This window comes from Solanum lycopersicum, chromosome 6 (assembly GCF_036512215.1).
Source record: "Solanum lycopersicum chromosome 6, SLM_r2.1".
NCBI classification, from domain to species: domain Eukaryota; kingdom Viridiplantae; phylum Streptophyta; class Magnoliopsida; order Solanales; family Solanaceae; genus Solanum; species Solanum lycopersicum.
In genome coordinates, this window is record NC_090805.1 from 2,321,495 (window position 1) to 2,335,205 (window position 13,711).

Below are 13,711 nucleotides of genomic sequence, written 5' to 3' on the forward strand. Positions count from 1 at the left end.
CAGTAAAAACTCTCTTGTGAGCAATAAAGAATAACTTTGGTTTGAATATTAAACTCCAATGTATTTTCTTTTATTATTCTCTCTTATGATTGCCGCCTCCATGGCCGGCTAAGATAATTTTCATATCTATGCCAGCTTCATAATTTCTGTATGACGTTCTTGTCTAATATCTGGATCTAATCAAGTTATAACGAATTTTTATTATAGTTCTTAAATCTTTTATCACAAGTTTTGACTTGGTTTCAAAATGGTGGTAAGTCTGATATTAATGATAGCGAGCATGCGGTATTGTAAGTCCCCGTTAAAAATGAAGAAAGGGGCAGCCTGAAACCCTTGTTAGAACTGCTTCTATTAATATTAAGGCAAGCTCCATGCTTGAGTAAAAGTTTACCATACAGGCGAAACTTAGGATAAAATTTTTAACATAACTATAATAAGTTTTCCAGTATAACTTGGTCATGTGCAAGGCTAGATCTGGATGGCCGCGCGGACTGCTATCATATATATATATATAATATGATATAATATGATATATTATATATATCATATATATATATATATATATATATATATATATAGGGGGCAGCCTGAAACCCTTGTTAGAACTGCTATCAATTGATGTTTACGATGAGCATCAATGCTTGAGTAAAAGGTTACCATACAGTCGAAACTTAGGATGAAACATTAAACATAACTATGATGTGTTGCATAGTATAACCTGGTGTACAAAGCTAAGATCTAGATCTAGATGGCCGTGCGGACTACCGCCAGCCTTGTAGATCCGATCCTGTTATGGTAAGATCTAGATCTAGATGGCCGTGCGGACTACCGCCAGCCTTGTAGATCCGATCCTGTTATGGTATCAGAGCCAGATACTCTTTAAGAACATGTAATAGATCTTATGATGTGAAGCATGGATATGAAAATTTTATAAACTTTCATGAACTTGGGTGATAATAATAATATTAAAAGTTCTAGATTAGAAGAGGTAGATATACCTCAAGATCTTGATTTGTTAAACAGGTGGACTATCCCTAAAGTGGATACCAGATTAATTTATGATTATGGTTGGTTTGATAAATTATCTACTAAGCAGGTGATTAAAACTACTGAGCAGTCTCTTGCTTTAAATTCTGATGAACAAACTATTCAATTGTTAAACAAAAGGGATATTGACCTTTACAGATCCAGATATAACTGGATGCATATCGGCATGGTACAGATTGCCTTTAAACCGTTGACTCTTAAAGGATTACCTGAAACATTTTTAGCAGCTCTAAGAGATGCTAGAAACTTAGATTTTAGACAATCGCTTATGGGTTCTATTGAATCTACTATTGCTTATGGGTCAGTATATTTCAATACTCAACCTAATTTGCAATTGTCTTTATCTGACAGGAATATCCTTGATGCTCTTACGTTAAACGTTAAAACGCATGGATATAACTATGCAGTCGGATCTGAGCTTATATGCCTTTCTTATAGAATTTATTATAAGTTGTTAACTACTTTGAATCCTAGATGTAAGTTATACGATTCATCTAGTGAAACTATCCTTGTCGAAACTAATTTTGTTAAATCAAAAATTACGACAAGAAGGCCTATTAAATGGGATGAGATCAATTTTCCTGAAATATGGATTTTAAACAATGCTGTGTCCCAAAGACAGGTTGCTGAAGAAGTTACTAATAGTAACTATTCCCAAATTTCCCAGAATCTTGATGGAAAGGTATGTATAGAGTTTTCAGATAACTCTTCTGTTTATAATTCTCCAGTTTACAACAGGAGATCTTTTTCTGGCTACAGAAGGTTACCAGAAATTCAGCATATTTCTCCTGTAAGTAATGAAGGTCCTAGTTATGGAATTGCTAGGCGAAGACCTTTGTCTCTTCACACTCTATGTGATACTATGAGTGAAGGATTGGTTGAAAGGGTAAGGATAGACCCTAAAACAATTATTGTTCAAGCAACAGATAAGTTGTCAGATTTGGATCCAACTCAGTCTGAAATGGACTTCAGTGTTGATAAAGCAACAGATCTTAATGATATTTAATTATGTTTTCACAACTTATTGATTTTAGTCCAGGATCCCTGGCAAGAAAACATATTCAAAAAGAATTTTATAAAAGAAAATGGAACCAGTTTAGAACTTGGTTTTTTGAAACTTATAGTGAAAATGGTTTAAAAAATATTTCTGAAGATTTTTATGATGTTTGCAGATTACATAACAAAATTATTTATTTTGTTCCTTGGTTTATAACTACTTATTTACCTGTATATATTAATGTTATTGAAAGAACTTATAAAGAAAGTGGTAGTGCTATTGTTAAAGCTTTTTATCCTCCACAAGCTCCTTTTATTTTACCAAATAATACTGGGATAACTTTTTCAGCATTTAAAAAATTTATTGAAACAGATGTTGCCCAGATTACTATTCAAGAGGTTAATAACCTTATTTCTCAAAATAATTATTTAAGTCTTTAACCTTGGTGAGCATATCAGTTCTTTGGATAAAAAATTAGATGATTTAACTATTTTAGTAAAAAATTTGCAAGAAATTCCTAAGGAAGATATAGCTTCTACTTCAAAAACTGTTTTAAATGTCCCTACTCATCTTCAACGACCTATTGATACAACGGGTTTTAAAGTTAAATCTTTTTATAAAGAAGTTGAAGATCTTCTTGACAAGAAATTATCTGGTTTAGGTTCAAAACCTATTTCTAATGATTTTCCTAAAAATGATTATTTTGATCAGTTATCTAGTCTTCAAAATATGGGTCAAGATAATTCGGAAATTCATTCGAGAAGATTTAAGTCTGGATATAACCAGAAATAAAAGGTTATAGGAAAAAGAGGATATGCAACTCTTCCATCAATGATGACTTATTATTATCCTCATCCTACTCCTGAAGATGTGCTAGTTGAAGAAAGAGATTGGAATCAAACTAACACACCCTACAGTGGAAATGAGGTATATGAATGGAATATTGATGCCCTAACTGAAAGACAGGTATCAATTGTGGTACATCGTATATTGATGTACTCATCAATTTGTCGTCATACAAATAACAATAATGACCATGCTATTTGTAAAATGATTATAGCAGGTTTTACAGGTCAATTAAGAGGATGGTGGGATAATTTCCTAACACCTGAAGAAAGACATGCAATTATGAATGCATACAAAGAAGAAATTATAAGAGAGTTTGGTACTGATGAAAAGGGTCAACCAGCAGAAAGGACTTCAATTAATAAGGTTGAAGATGCGGTTTATACACTTGTTTTAACCATTTTGGAACATTTTAATGGAAGATTTTCCAACCAGAATGAGACTATTAGAACCCTTCTAAATGGACTTAAGTGTAAACATTTGGGTCATTTTCGATGGTACAAAGATACTTTCATGAGTAGAGTAATGGAACTACCTGAAAGTAAATATGAGTATTGGAAAAATAAATTCATTGATGGTCTTCCACCCTTATTTGCAGAAAGGGTGAAAAAGGTTTTAAGAGGGGATCAATTAGAAATTCCTTATAATACATTAACTTATGGAAAGTTAATAGGTACTTGTACACAAGAAGGATTAAATCTTTGCAACGAGCTTAAACTTGCTCAGCAGATAAAAAAGACTCAAAAGTCTGAAAGATCTCAATTAGGAGATTTCTGTACTCAGTTTGGTATAGAAGGATCGTCTAAACTAAAGACGAATCATGAAAAAGAAAGACATCATAAAAGAAGTCATCGTTCAAAACATCATAAAGAGAAAAAAGAAGAAAAGAAATCATATAGGAAAGCAACAAGATTTGCAAAAAACTTTTCTACAAGAGATTTGAAAAACATTAAATGTTATAAGTGTGGACGATTTGGTCATCTTGCAAATATCTGCAAAGCTGATAAGTTCAAAGCTTTGAAATTGGATGAACCAATGCAAGATAAATTATATGAGTTACTTTATGAATCAGATTCAGATTCTAATTCTTCTAATAAATCAGAAGAATCTTCAGGTTATACCTCGGAAGGAAATATTGAGATTTCCAACAATTGTTCTAATTGCCCAGACGGTAATTGTACTTGTGGCCATGATGAATTTTATAGATTGCAGTCTCAAATAGGAGATTCTTATATTGATAAATTACATCAAAGTTTTGAAGATTTATCTTTTAAAATGATTTCTTCAGAAAATATTATTGAACTTTTAAAAGATGTTTCAGATGAAAATCTTAGAAACAAGATTTTAAATATGGCTTCTTCAAAACCAACTTCTTCAAAGGATTTTGAAAAACCAAAGAAGGAAAAACCTTTTGAAAACTTTAATACTAGTCCTTATTCTATTCAAGAAGTTTTTACTAGACTTGAAAAGAAAAGACCAAGTATTATTAGAGATACTTCTTTGGATGATTTAAAGCTATAGGTTGAAAACCTTAAGAAAGAAATTAAATCTTTAAAACAAAACTAGTTGATAAATAATCATCGTATTTCCCAATTGGAAAATAATATTTCTGATGATGATATTTCTATTTCAGAAAAAGGGAAAAATGTTTTAAATGATGAAGACCCTGAACCAAGTGTTAAATTTCTTGGTATGCTTCAAATTGTTACTGCTCATCGTTGGTATATAAATTGTACCATTCTCATTAATAATGATTTTAAAATTACTAGTATTGCTATGATTGATGGTGGTGTTGATGTTAGCTGCATTCAAGAAGGACTAGTTCCTTCAAGATATTTTGAAAAAACTACTCATATTGTTAAATCTGCATCTAATCATGCTTTAGACATAAAATATAAATTGTCTAATACTTGCATTTGCCAAAGTAAAGTTTGTATTCCTCACTTTTTCTTCTTGGTTAAAAATCAGTTAAACTCGCCAATTATACTTGGCACTCCTTTTATAAATGCTATTTATCCTTTTTCAAATTTAAATGCAAAAGGTTTTACAGCAAATTATAAAGGTAATGCTATTAATTTTGAGTTCATAACTGAACCAGTTACTAGGGATATTAACTCTTTGATTCATTCAAAACAAAAGCATATTGAGTCTTTACAAATGGAGATTTACAGTTTGAATATTTCTGATTCTTTACAGTCTCCTAAAGTCCAAGAAAAAATTAAACTAATTTCTGGCAAAATAGCTTCTGATATTTGTGCAGATCATCCAAATGCTTTTTCGGACAGGAAAAAGCATATTGTAACTCTGCCTTATGAGGATTCCTTTAATGAAGAAAATATTCCTACAACTCGCCCCTGTCAAATGAATTCTGAACTTGTTGATTTCTGCAAAAAAAAGAAATTGATAATTTATTAGCAAAGGGACTTATAAAACCCTCTAAATCTCAATGGTCTTGTACTGCATTTTATGTGAACAAAGCTGCAGAACAAGAAAGAGGTGTTCCCAGGTTAGTAATAAATTACAAACCTTTAAACAAAGTTTTAAAATGGATTAGATATCCTATTCCTAATAAAAAAGATCTTTTATCAAGATTATATGATGCCAATATATTTTCTAAATTTGATTTAAAATCAGGTTATTGGCAAATTCAGATTTTTAAAGAACATACTTATAAAACTGCATTTAATGTTTCCTTTGGTCAATATGAATGGAACGTTATGCCTTTTGGTTTAGAAAATGCTCCATCTGAATTTCAAAAAATTATGAATGATATTTTTAATCCTTATATGGATTTTATTATTGTCTATATTGATGACATCCTTGTTTATTCTAAAACATTAGAATCTCATATCAAGCATCTTGATATTTTTAAAAATATTGTTATTCAAAATGGTTTGGTTATATCTAAAACCAAAATGAGTCTTTTTCAAACGGATGTGCGATTTTTGGGTCATCAAATTTGCCAAGGGAGAATTACTCCAATCCAGAGATCCATAGATTTTACATCAAAATTTCCTGATGAAATTACTGATAAAACTATGGTTCAAAGATTTTTGGGCAGTTTAAATTATATTTCTCCTTTTTATAAAAATTTATCTAAAGATGTTGCTCCTTTGACAGATAGGTTGAAGAAAGGAAGAATTTTACCTTGGAGTAATGATCTTACTAATTTGGTTAAAACCATTAAGCAAAGAGTTAAATATTTGTCCTGCCTTTCTCTTGCTAATCCAAATTGGGTTAAAATTATTGAAACTGATGCTTCAAATATTGGTTATGGAGGAATACTTAAACAAGTAAATCCCCATGATAAAATTGAATATCTTGTTCGATTTCATTCAGGCAAATGGTCTGATTCACAGCAGAAATATGCAACTGTGGCACACGAAATGCTTTGTGTGGTTAAATGTATATTAAAATTTCAGGATGATTTATATAATCAAAAATTTATTATCAGAACTGATGCTCAGTCAGTCAAATATATGTTTGATAAAGATTTCAAGCACGATATCTCAAAATTAATGTTTGCCAGATGGCCAGCACAATTAGCGCCTTTTGATTTTGAGATTCATTATAAAAAGGGAAATGATAACTCTCTCCCTGATTTCTTATCTAGAGAATTTCTGAAAGATGTCTCCTTATAGTTATGTTCTGGGAAACGAGACTCTCATCACTATTTTTAGAGTCTTACAACCTTTAAACGCTGACTTAAAAGAAACTATTATTGATAGAATCTTTGATTTACTTCTCATGGAAGATTTTTTACATGATTATTCAACTGTTTCCCTTAATGATGATATCTGGGAATATGATATTGAAGGACATTTTGACAGCTACTAATGAAGTTGCTCAACTTTGCAGAATGGCAGGAGGAGACGATCCTCCATGGTCTCATATACGTGGCCGAGGAGAGAGGAACAGCCGAGGAAGAGGAAGATCATCCTCTTACCAATCTTCAAGGTCGTCATACGACTCTTCTTACCCAGTTATACAGCATTGGTGCTCATCGTAAACATCAATTAATAGCAGTTCTAACAAGGATTTCAGGCTGCCCCTAACCTCAAAACGGGGACTTACAATACCACATGCTCGCTATCATTGATATTTATAATTTACCACCACCTCGAAACCAAGTCAAAACTTGTGATGAAAGATTAAAGAACTATAATATGAATACATTATAACCTAATTAGATCCAGATATTAGATAAGAACATCATACATAAATTATGAAGTTAGCATAGATATGAAAATAACTTAGCCGGCCATAGAGGCGGCAACCATGAAGAGATAATAAAAAATAAAATAAAATACCTTGAAGGGAATTCTTCACACCAAAGCTGAATATATTTCTTAAGAAGGTATATTACAAGAGAGAAAACTAGAAAAACTGAACCTGCCTTATACCTCTAAATGAGGCTCATTATATAGGAAAATAAAAAAACATAATGGGGTCCTCATATGGGCCCTACATACTGTTTTAAACAGTTTAAAGATAAGATTCTTGATAAGATATTAAATCTTATCTTTTCCTTTAAGGTTCTTCTTGATTGTGCTTTCCTGCTCTTTCATTGAAGCTAGGAATTCTTCCACTTATTGCAGCTGTCTTTCTGATTGCTCGCAATTTTGATCTACAGACTGTTCATCGGCTGTATCGCTTTGACCACTTCTCATGGAAGTGTCTGACTTATCAAATTCAGCAATATCTGTTAACAAATTTCTTTTAATTTCGGCCAGATACTTATTTATCGATTCTTCTTTATTTCCTTCTTGTATGGAAATCCTTCTGGCAATATGTTTAACTGAGCCCTCTGCAGAAATATCTTTTTGAGGAATTTCTTGATAAATTTTTATAGTACTGTTGATCTGATCCAAAAGCTCTTGTCCATGTAATTTGCCTGAAGTTGGATCCTTACGATTTAATTTATCCCAGAAATTTGTAAAATATTTCCTGTATAAGCAAGGGATGTTTTCTGCTGCGGTATAATCCATTTCTGGGGTCCATTTATGGATTCAAGGGATAGAGAACTCAATGAAAAAATACATCTGGTCAATTTAATCAATACAAGAAACATGATCTTGTAAAAATAGTTTGTAATGAATGGGGAGACTTTTGCCCATTCCTTATAAAGATTGAAGAATTATCAGGCAAAATCTTTACCGTTGGTCCATGGAAAGACCACTAGTTTAAAAACCAATTCTGTAAATCTTTTGTAAAAACTTTAGCACATATTTTTCACAAACCATGTGTGCTTTTGTTTATAATTATTATAATAAAAAACTTTATGAAAAGTTTGGATATAATCCCAGTAGGTAAAACTCATATTTACCCCATTTACCAAAACTTGTTTTTCCTGAAGGGTGCAAATTCCCCAATCGTCAGCTGATATAACTTGCTTGAACGTTATCTTGGAGAAATTATAAATAGTATTATCAAAATCGGCAAAGTGCTGGAATTCTGCACTTTTGGTATAACTGAGAATAGACTCATAATAAGATCGTGCGGACTACCGCCAGCCTTGTAGATCCGATCCTGTTATGGTATCAGAGCCAGATACTCTTTAAGAACATGTAATAGATCTTATGATGTGAAGCATGGATATGAAAATTTTATAAACTTTCATGAACTGGGGTGATAATAATAATATTAAAAGTTCTAGATTAGAAGAGGTAGATATACCTCAAGATCTTGATTTGTTAAACAGGTGGACTATCCCTAAAGTGGATACCAGATTAATTTATGATTATGGTTGGTTTGATAAATTATCTACTAAGCAGGTGATTAAAACTACTGAGCAGTCTCTTGCTTTAAATTCTGATGAACAAACTATTCAATTGTTAAACAAAAAGGATATTGACCTTTACAGATCCAGATTAACTGGATGCATATCGGCATGGTACAGATTGCCTTTAAACCGTTGACTCTTAAAGGATTACCTGAAACATTTTTAGCAGCTCTAAGAGATGCTAGAAACTTAGATTTTAGACAATCGCTTATGGGTTCTATTGAATCTACTGTTGTTTATGGGCCAGTATATTTCAATACTCAACCTAATTTGCAATTGTCTTTATCTGACAGGAATATCCTTGATGCTCGTATGTTAAACGTTAAAACGCATATATGCAAGCAAAAGATAGTTCATTATATGAACAAATTCAAGCATATATGTAAACAAAAGAGCAAAGTTATACTTTTGCTTCCATAGCCAAAGAAACTTACCCAGTCAGTAATCCAAAAGAAACGGCTAAAAAAGAAATTATATTTCTTTTAGAGAATTCTGATATTCAGAGGAGAAATGAACCCTGGAATATACTCCAGAGATATCTTACGAAAGGATTATATTTTCCTGGAGAGACATATAAGTATCGATCTTATTATGAGTCTATTCTCAGTTATACCAAAAGTGCAGAATTCTAGCACTTTGCCGATTTTGATAATACTATTTATAATTTCTCCAAGATAACGTTCAAGCAAGTTATATCAGCTGACGATTGGGGAATTTTCACCCTTCAGGAAAAACAAGTTTTGGTAAATGGGGTAAATATGAGTTTTACCTACTGGGATTATATCCAAGCTTTTCATAAAGTTTTTTTATTATAATAATTATAAACAAAAGCACACATGGTTTGTGAAAATATGTGCTAAAGTTTTTACAAAAGATTTACCAAATTGGTTTTTAAACTGGTGGTCTTTCCATGGACCAACGGTAAAGATTTTGCCAGATAATTTCTTCAATCTTTATAAGGAATGGGCAAAAGTCTCCCCATTCATTACAGAACTATTTTTACAAGATCATGTTTCTTGTATAGATAAAATTGACCAGATGTAATTTTTTCATTGAGTTCTCTATCCCTTGGATCCATAAATGGACCCCAGAAATGGGTTATACCCCAGCAGAAAACATCCCTTGCTTATACAGGAAATATTTTACAAATTTCTGGGATAAATTAAATCGTAAGGATCCAGCTTCAGGCAAATTATATGGACAATTTGGATCAGATCAACAGCACTATAAAAATTTATCAAGAAATTCCTCAAAAAGATATTTCTGCAGAGGGCTCAGTTAAACATATTGCTAGAAGGATTTCCATACAAGAAGGAAATAAAGAAGAATTGATAAATAAATATCTGGCCGAAATTAAAAGAAATTTGTTAACAGATATTGCTGAATTTGATAAGTCAGACACTTCCATGAGAAGTGGTCAAAGCGATACAGCCGATGAACAGTCTGTAGATCAAAATTGCGAGTTATCAGAAGGACAGCTGCAACAAGTGGAAGAATTCCTAGCTTCAATGAAAGAGCAGGAAAGCACAATCAAGAAGAACCTTAAAGGAAAAGATAAGATTTAATATCTTATCAAGAATCTTATCTTTAAACGGTTTAAAACAGTATGTAGGATCCATATGAGGACCCCATTATGTTTTTTATTTTCCTATATAATGAGCCTCATTTAGAGGTATAAGGCAGGTTCAGTTTTTCTAGTTTTCTCTCTTCTCTCTTGTAATATACCTTCTTAAGAAATATATTAAGCTTTGGTGTGAAGAATTCTCTTCAAGGTATTTTATTTTTATTTTATTTTTATTATCTCTTCATGGTTGCCGCCTCTATGGCCGGCTAAGTTATTTTCATATCTATGCTAGCTTCATAATTTCTGTATGATGTTCTTATCTAATATCTGGATCTAATTAGGTTATAATGTATTCATATTATAGTTCTTTAATCTTTCATCACAAGTTTTGACTTGGTTTCGAGGTGATGGTAAATTGTAAATATCAATGATAGCGAGCATGTGGTATTGTAAGTCCCAGTTTTGAGGTTAGGGGCAGTCTGAAACCCTTGTTAGAACTGCTATCAATTGATGTTTACGATGAGCACCCATGCTTGAGTAAAAGGTTACCATACAGTCGAAACTTAGGATGAAACATTAAACATAACTATGATACGTTGCATAGTATAACCTGGTGTACAAAGCTAAGATCTAGATCTACATGGCCGTGCGGACTACCGCCAGCCTTGTAGATCTGATCCTGTTATGTCGTGTATATATATATATATATATATATATATATATATCTATATATATATATATATATATATCTATATATATATATATATCTATAGATATATATATATATATAGATAGATAGATAGATAGATAGATAGATAGATAGATAGATATAGATATAAAAGGAAGAAGTATAAAATTGAATCATCAATTTATTACCCTTATGTTAATTCAAATATTGTAAAATATTTAACTAATTAAATTGTAAATAATAATCATATTACTATATTACTATTATGATAAATACTACAAGTAAAAAGGTGTAAAATAAAAAAATTAAAAACTTAAAATATCCATAAAAGTATGTGCATTTATTTAGTACGTGAAAACTTGTATCTGATACTCTAACTAAACCTTTTCCTCTTCTCCAAATTAATTTAAATAACTTAATTAATGTAGTAGTATTTGACTTTGTGAAAATTTATGTGCATTTTGTATTTTACTTTCATGTACAGGAAAAATCAAAGAATTATATTTGAAGTCTTATTGTTATGATGTGGCTATTTTTGTTCACTATAAATAATATGACAACCCTATATTTATTTCAATATTATTTACCGCTAATATTTTTCTCTCTTTTATTTACTTATTTATTGTTTTTTTTTTGCTTTAAATATTTATCTTTATAAGTCTTATCTAATTGCCTATTCAATTAGTATTTTTAATATTTATAACTCTCGTGCTTTTCATGTTCATAACTTTCAAATATTTAATTTAAAACACTTTAAAATGTCTTTGATATTCCTCTACTTTTATCTCTCTCTCTCTCTCTCTCTCTATATATATATATATATATAAAGAAGGTATCATCAAGAACTTTATTCCTTATATATTTCTTTTCACTATATATATTGTTATAATTAAAGTCTCAAGAAGAATATAAATGTTATATTTGTTCTTATCAGTTTAATTTTTTTTAATTCTTTATCGATTTATACTTTTTTTAACTTAAACTTTTATTAGTGCTGAAATTATTTATATTTTATTCATTAAATGAAATTCATAATAATGGAATAGTACATTGACCGTCAAGCAAGAAATATGAAAAACTAATTATGATAGACCTCTAATAATATGAATATATCTACATGACTTATCCTCAATAATCTCTTATTACGCTCCCATATCAGTATGTACATATATATAGCTACTTAAAGAGATCATATCATTACGGAAATGATAAAAGAAAGAAAATATTATAAAAATATATTTAAAAATGAATATGAAAATCATAAATTAATTAATAAAACTAATATTTTTAATTTCAATATTTTCTATATAATTTACATTAAAAGTGGAAAGCGCATTTCTTCAAAGTTGAATTATCATTTCGTCCCTTTATTAAATTAAAGAATAATATCTTTATTACATAACTATTTAACTATAAGTTCAACAACAGCACTTTAATTCTTCACACTTATTCCCCATCCATAGCCTCTTTAGAAGTGCATTAAGTTCTCTATCCATAATTATCTAAAACTATCCGAAGCTTCTAATAATTCAACCAAAACTTTACTTAGGTCTAAAATCATTCCCTAAACATAAACGCCTAAAAAGACGAGCCAAAGTTAAGAATGAAAGATTCTAAACACTCCAAATTTTTTGTGTCTACTTTGGTTGCATATTATTGACCTAACAAGGAAAACCATTGCATTCAATCACCAAACTCAAATTAAAGTCCGAATTCTCATTCATCATATCACATCCAAGACCTCTGATTAAAAGATACCTTAAGCATAATCTTTCTTTTTCACATATTTTTGTCAGATAGGTTGAAGTAATAGGTTAAATTACGAATCAAATAGCTAGATCTAGATTTAGAAATTTCAAGATTGCTAAAATAAAATTCATGAACTTGTCAAATCTTTAAAATACCGAAAGTACTCAGAAGTATCTAATTTGAAACCTACACCATACAAGATAAAAGAGATCGAAGACTAGAGAGACATTGAACAAGATGTTACCTTTGAAGCCGTTGTTTGAGAAATGATGAAATAGGTAGATCTGGATCTGCAATAATTTCATTTGACTTTAGAATTATACATCAATTGTTAATTCTACTGCTTTGTGATGATTATTGCAAGTCTACTAGAGATAAGAAGCAGATCTAGTAGATTTACATTCCAAGATTATACAAGCAAAACGTACTTTCCCTGTCCATATATAGTTGTCCACTTTATAAAAGATACAAATATTAAGATAACAATAATTATAAAATGTACTCCTTCTTTCCCTATATAGTTGTCCACTTTATAAAAGGTACACATATTAAGATAACAATAATTAACATAGTAAAGTTATAATATTACCTTTATTAAATACAATTTTAAAAAGAATGAATTAAAACTATGAAATTTCAAGAAATTTAAATGAGGATATAATAAAAAAAAATCTATTCTTTCTTGATTTGTCAAAATTGACGAGTAAATAAAAATATCTAAAAAAGAAAAATATGAAAAAGTAAATAGGAACTTAGAAAATAGTAAAGGGATCAAAAGTTGTAAGAATAGTAAAAAAGTGTAAGAACCTGTTGGTGGTGCAGAATACTTTTCCCATTGTATAAGTATCATTTTATCTAACACTAAAGCTATAAAAAGTAAAGTTATTTGTAATAGAGATATTTAAAATATATAGATAGGCCCATTAAAAAGTTATAGTGATATCATTTATGCACATACCCGCACCCTTTATCTGATTCAAAGTTATGACCTCTTTCATTAGCAAATGTAAAAATAAAATATTGACATTGTTCAAAATT

At 30.3% G+C, this 13,711-nt stretch overlaps 1 long non-coding RNA gene across 1 annotated transcript; it reads right to left on the reverse strand.

The window, feature by feature from the left end:
* Positions 1-4,992: 4,992 nt before the first annotated feature.
* LOC101243713 (uncharacterized) lies at positions 4,993-13,160 on the reverse strand. The gene is made up of 2 exons (XR_182805.5): positions 12,918-13,160; positions 4,993-5,274 (listed from the first exon to the last, which is right to left on the reverse strand). It is a non-coding gene; the product is annotated as an uncharacterized lncRNA (long non-coding RNA).
* Positions 13,161-13,711: the final 551 nt, after the last annotated feature.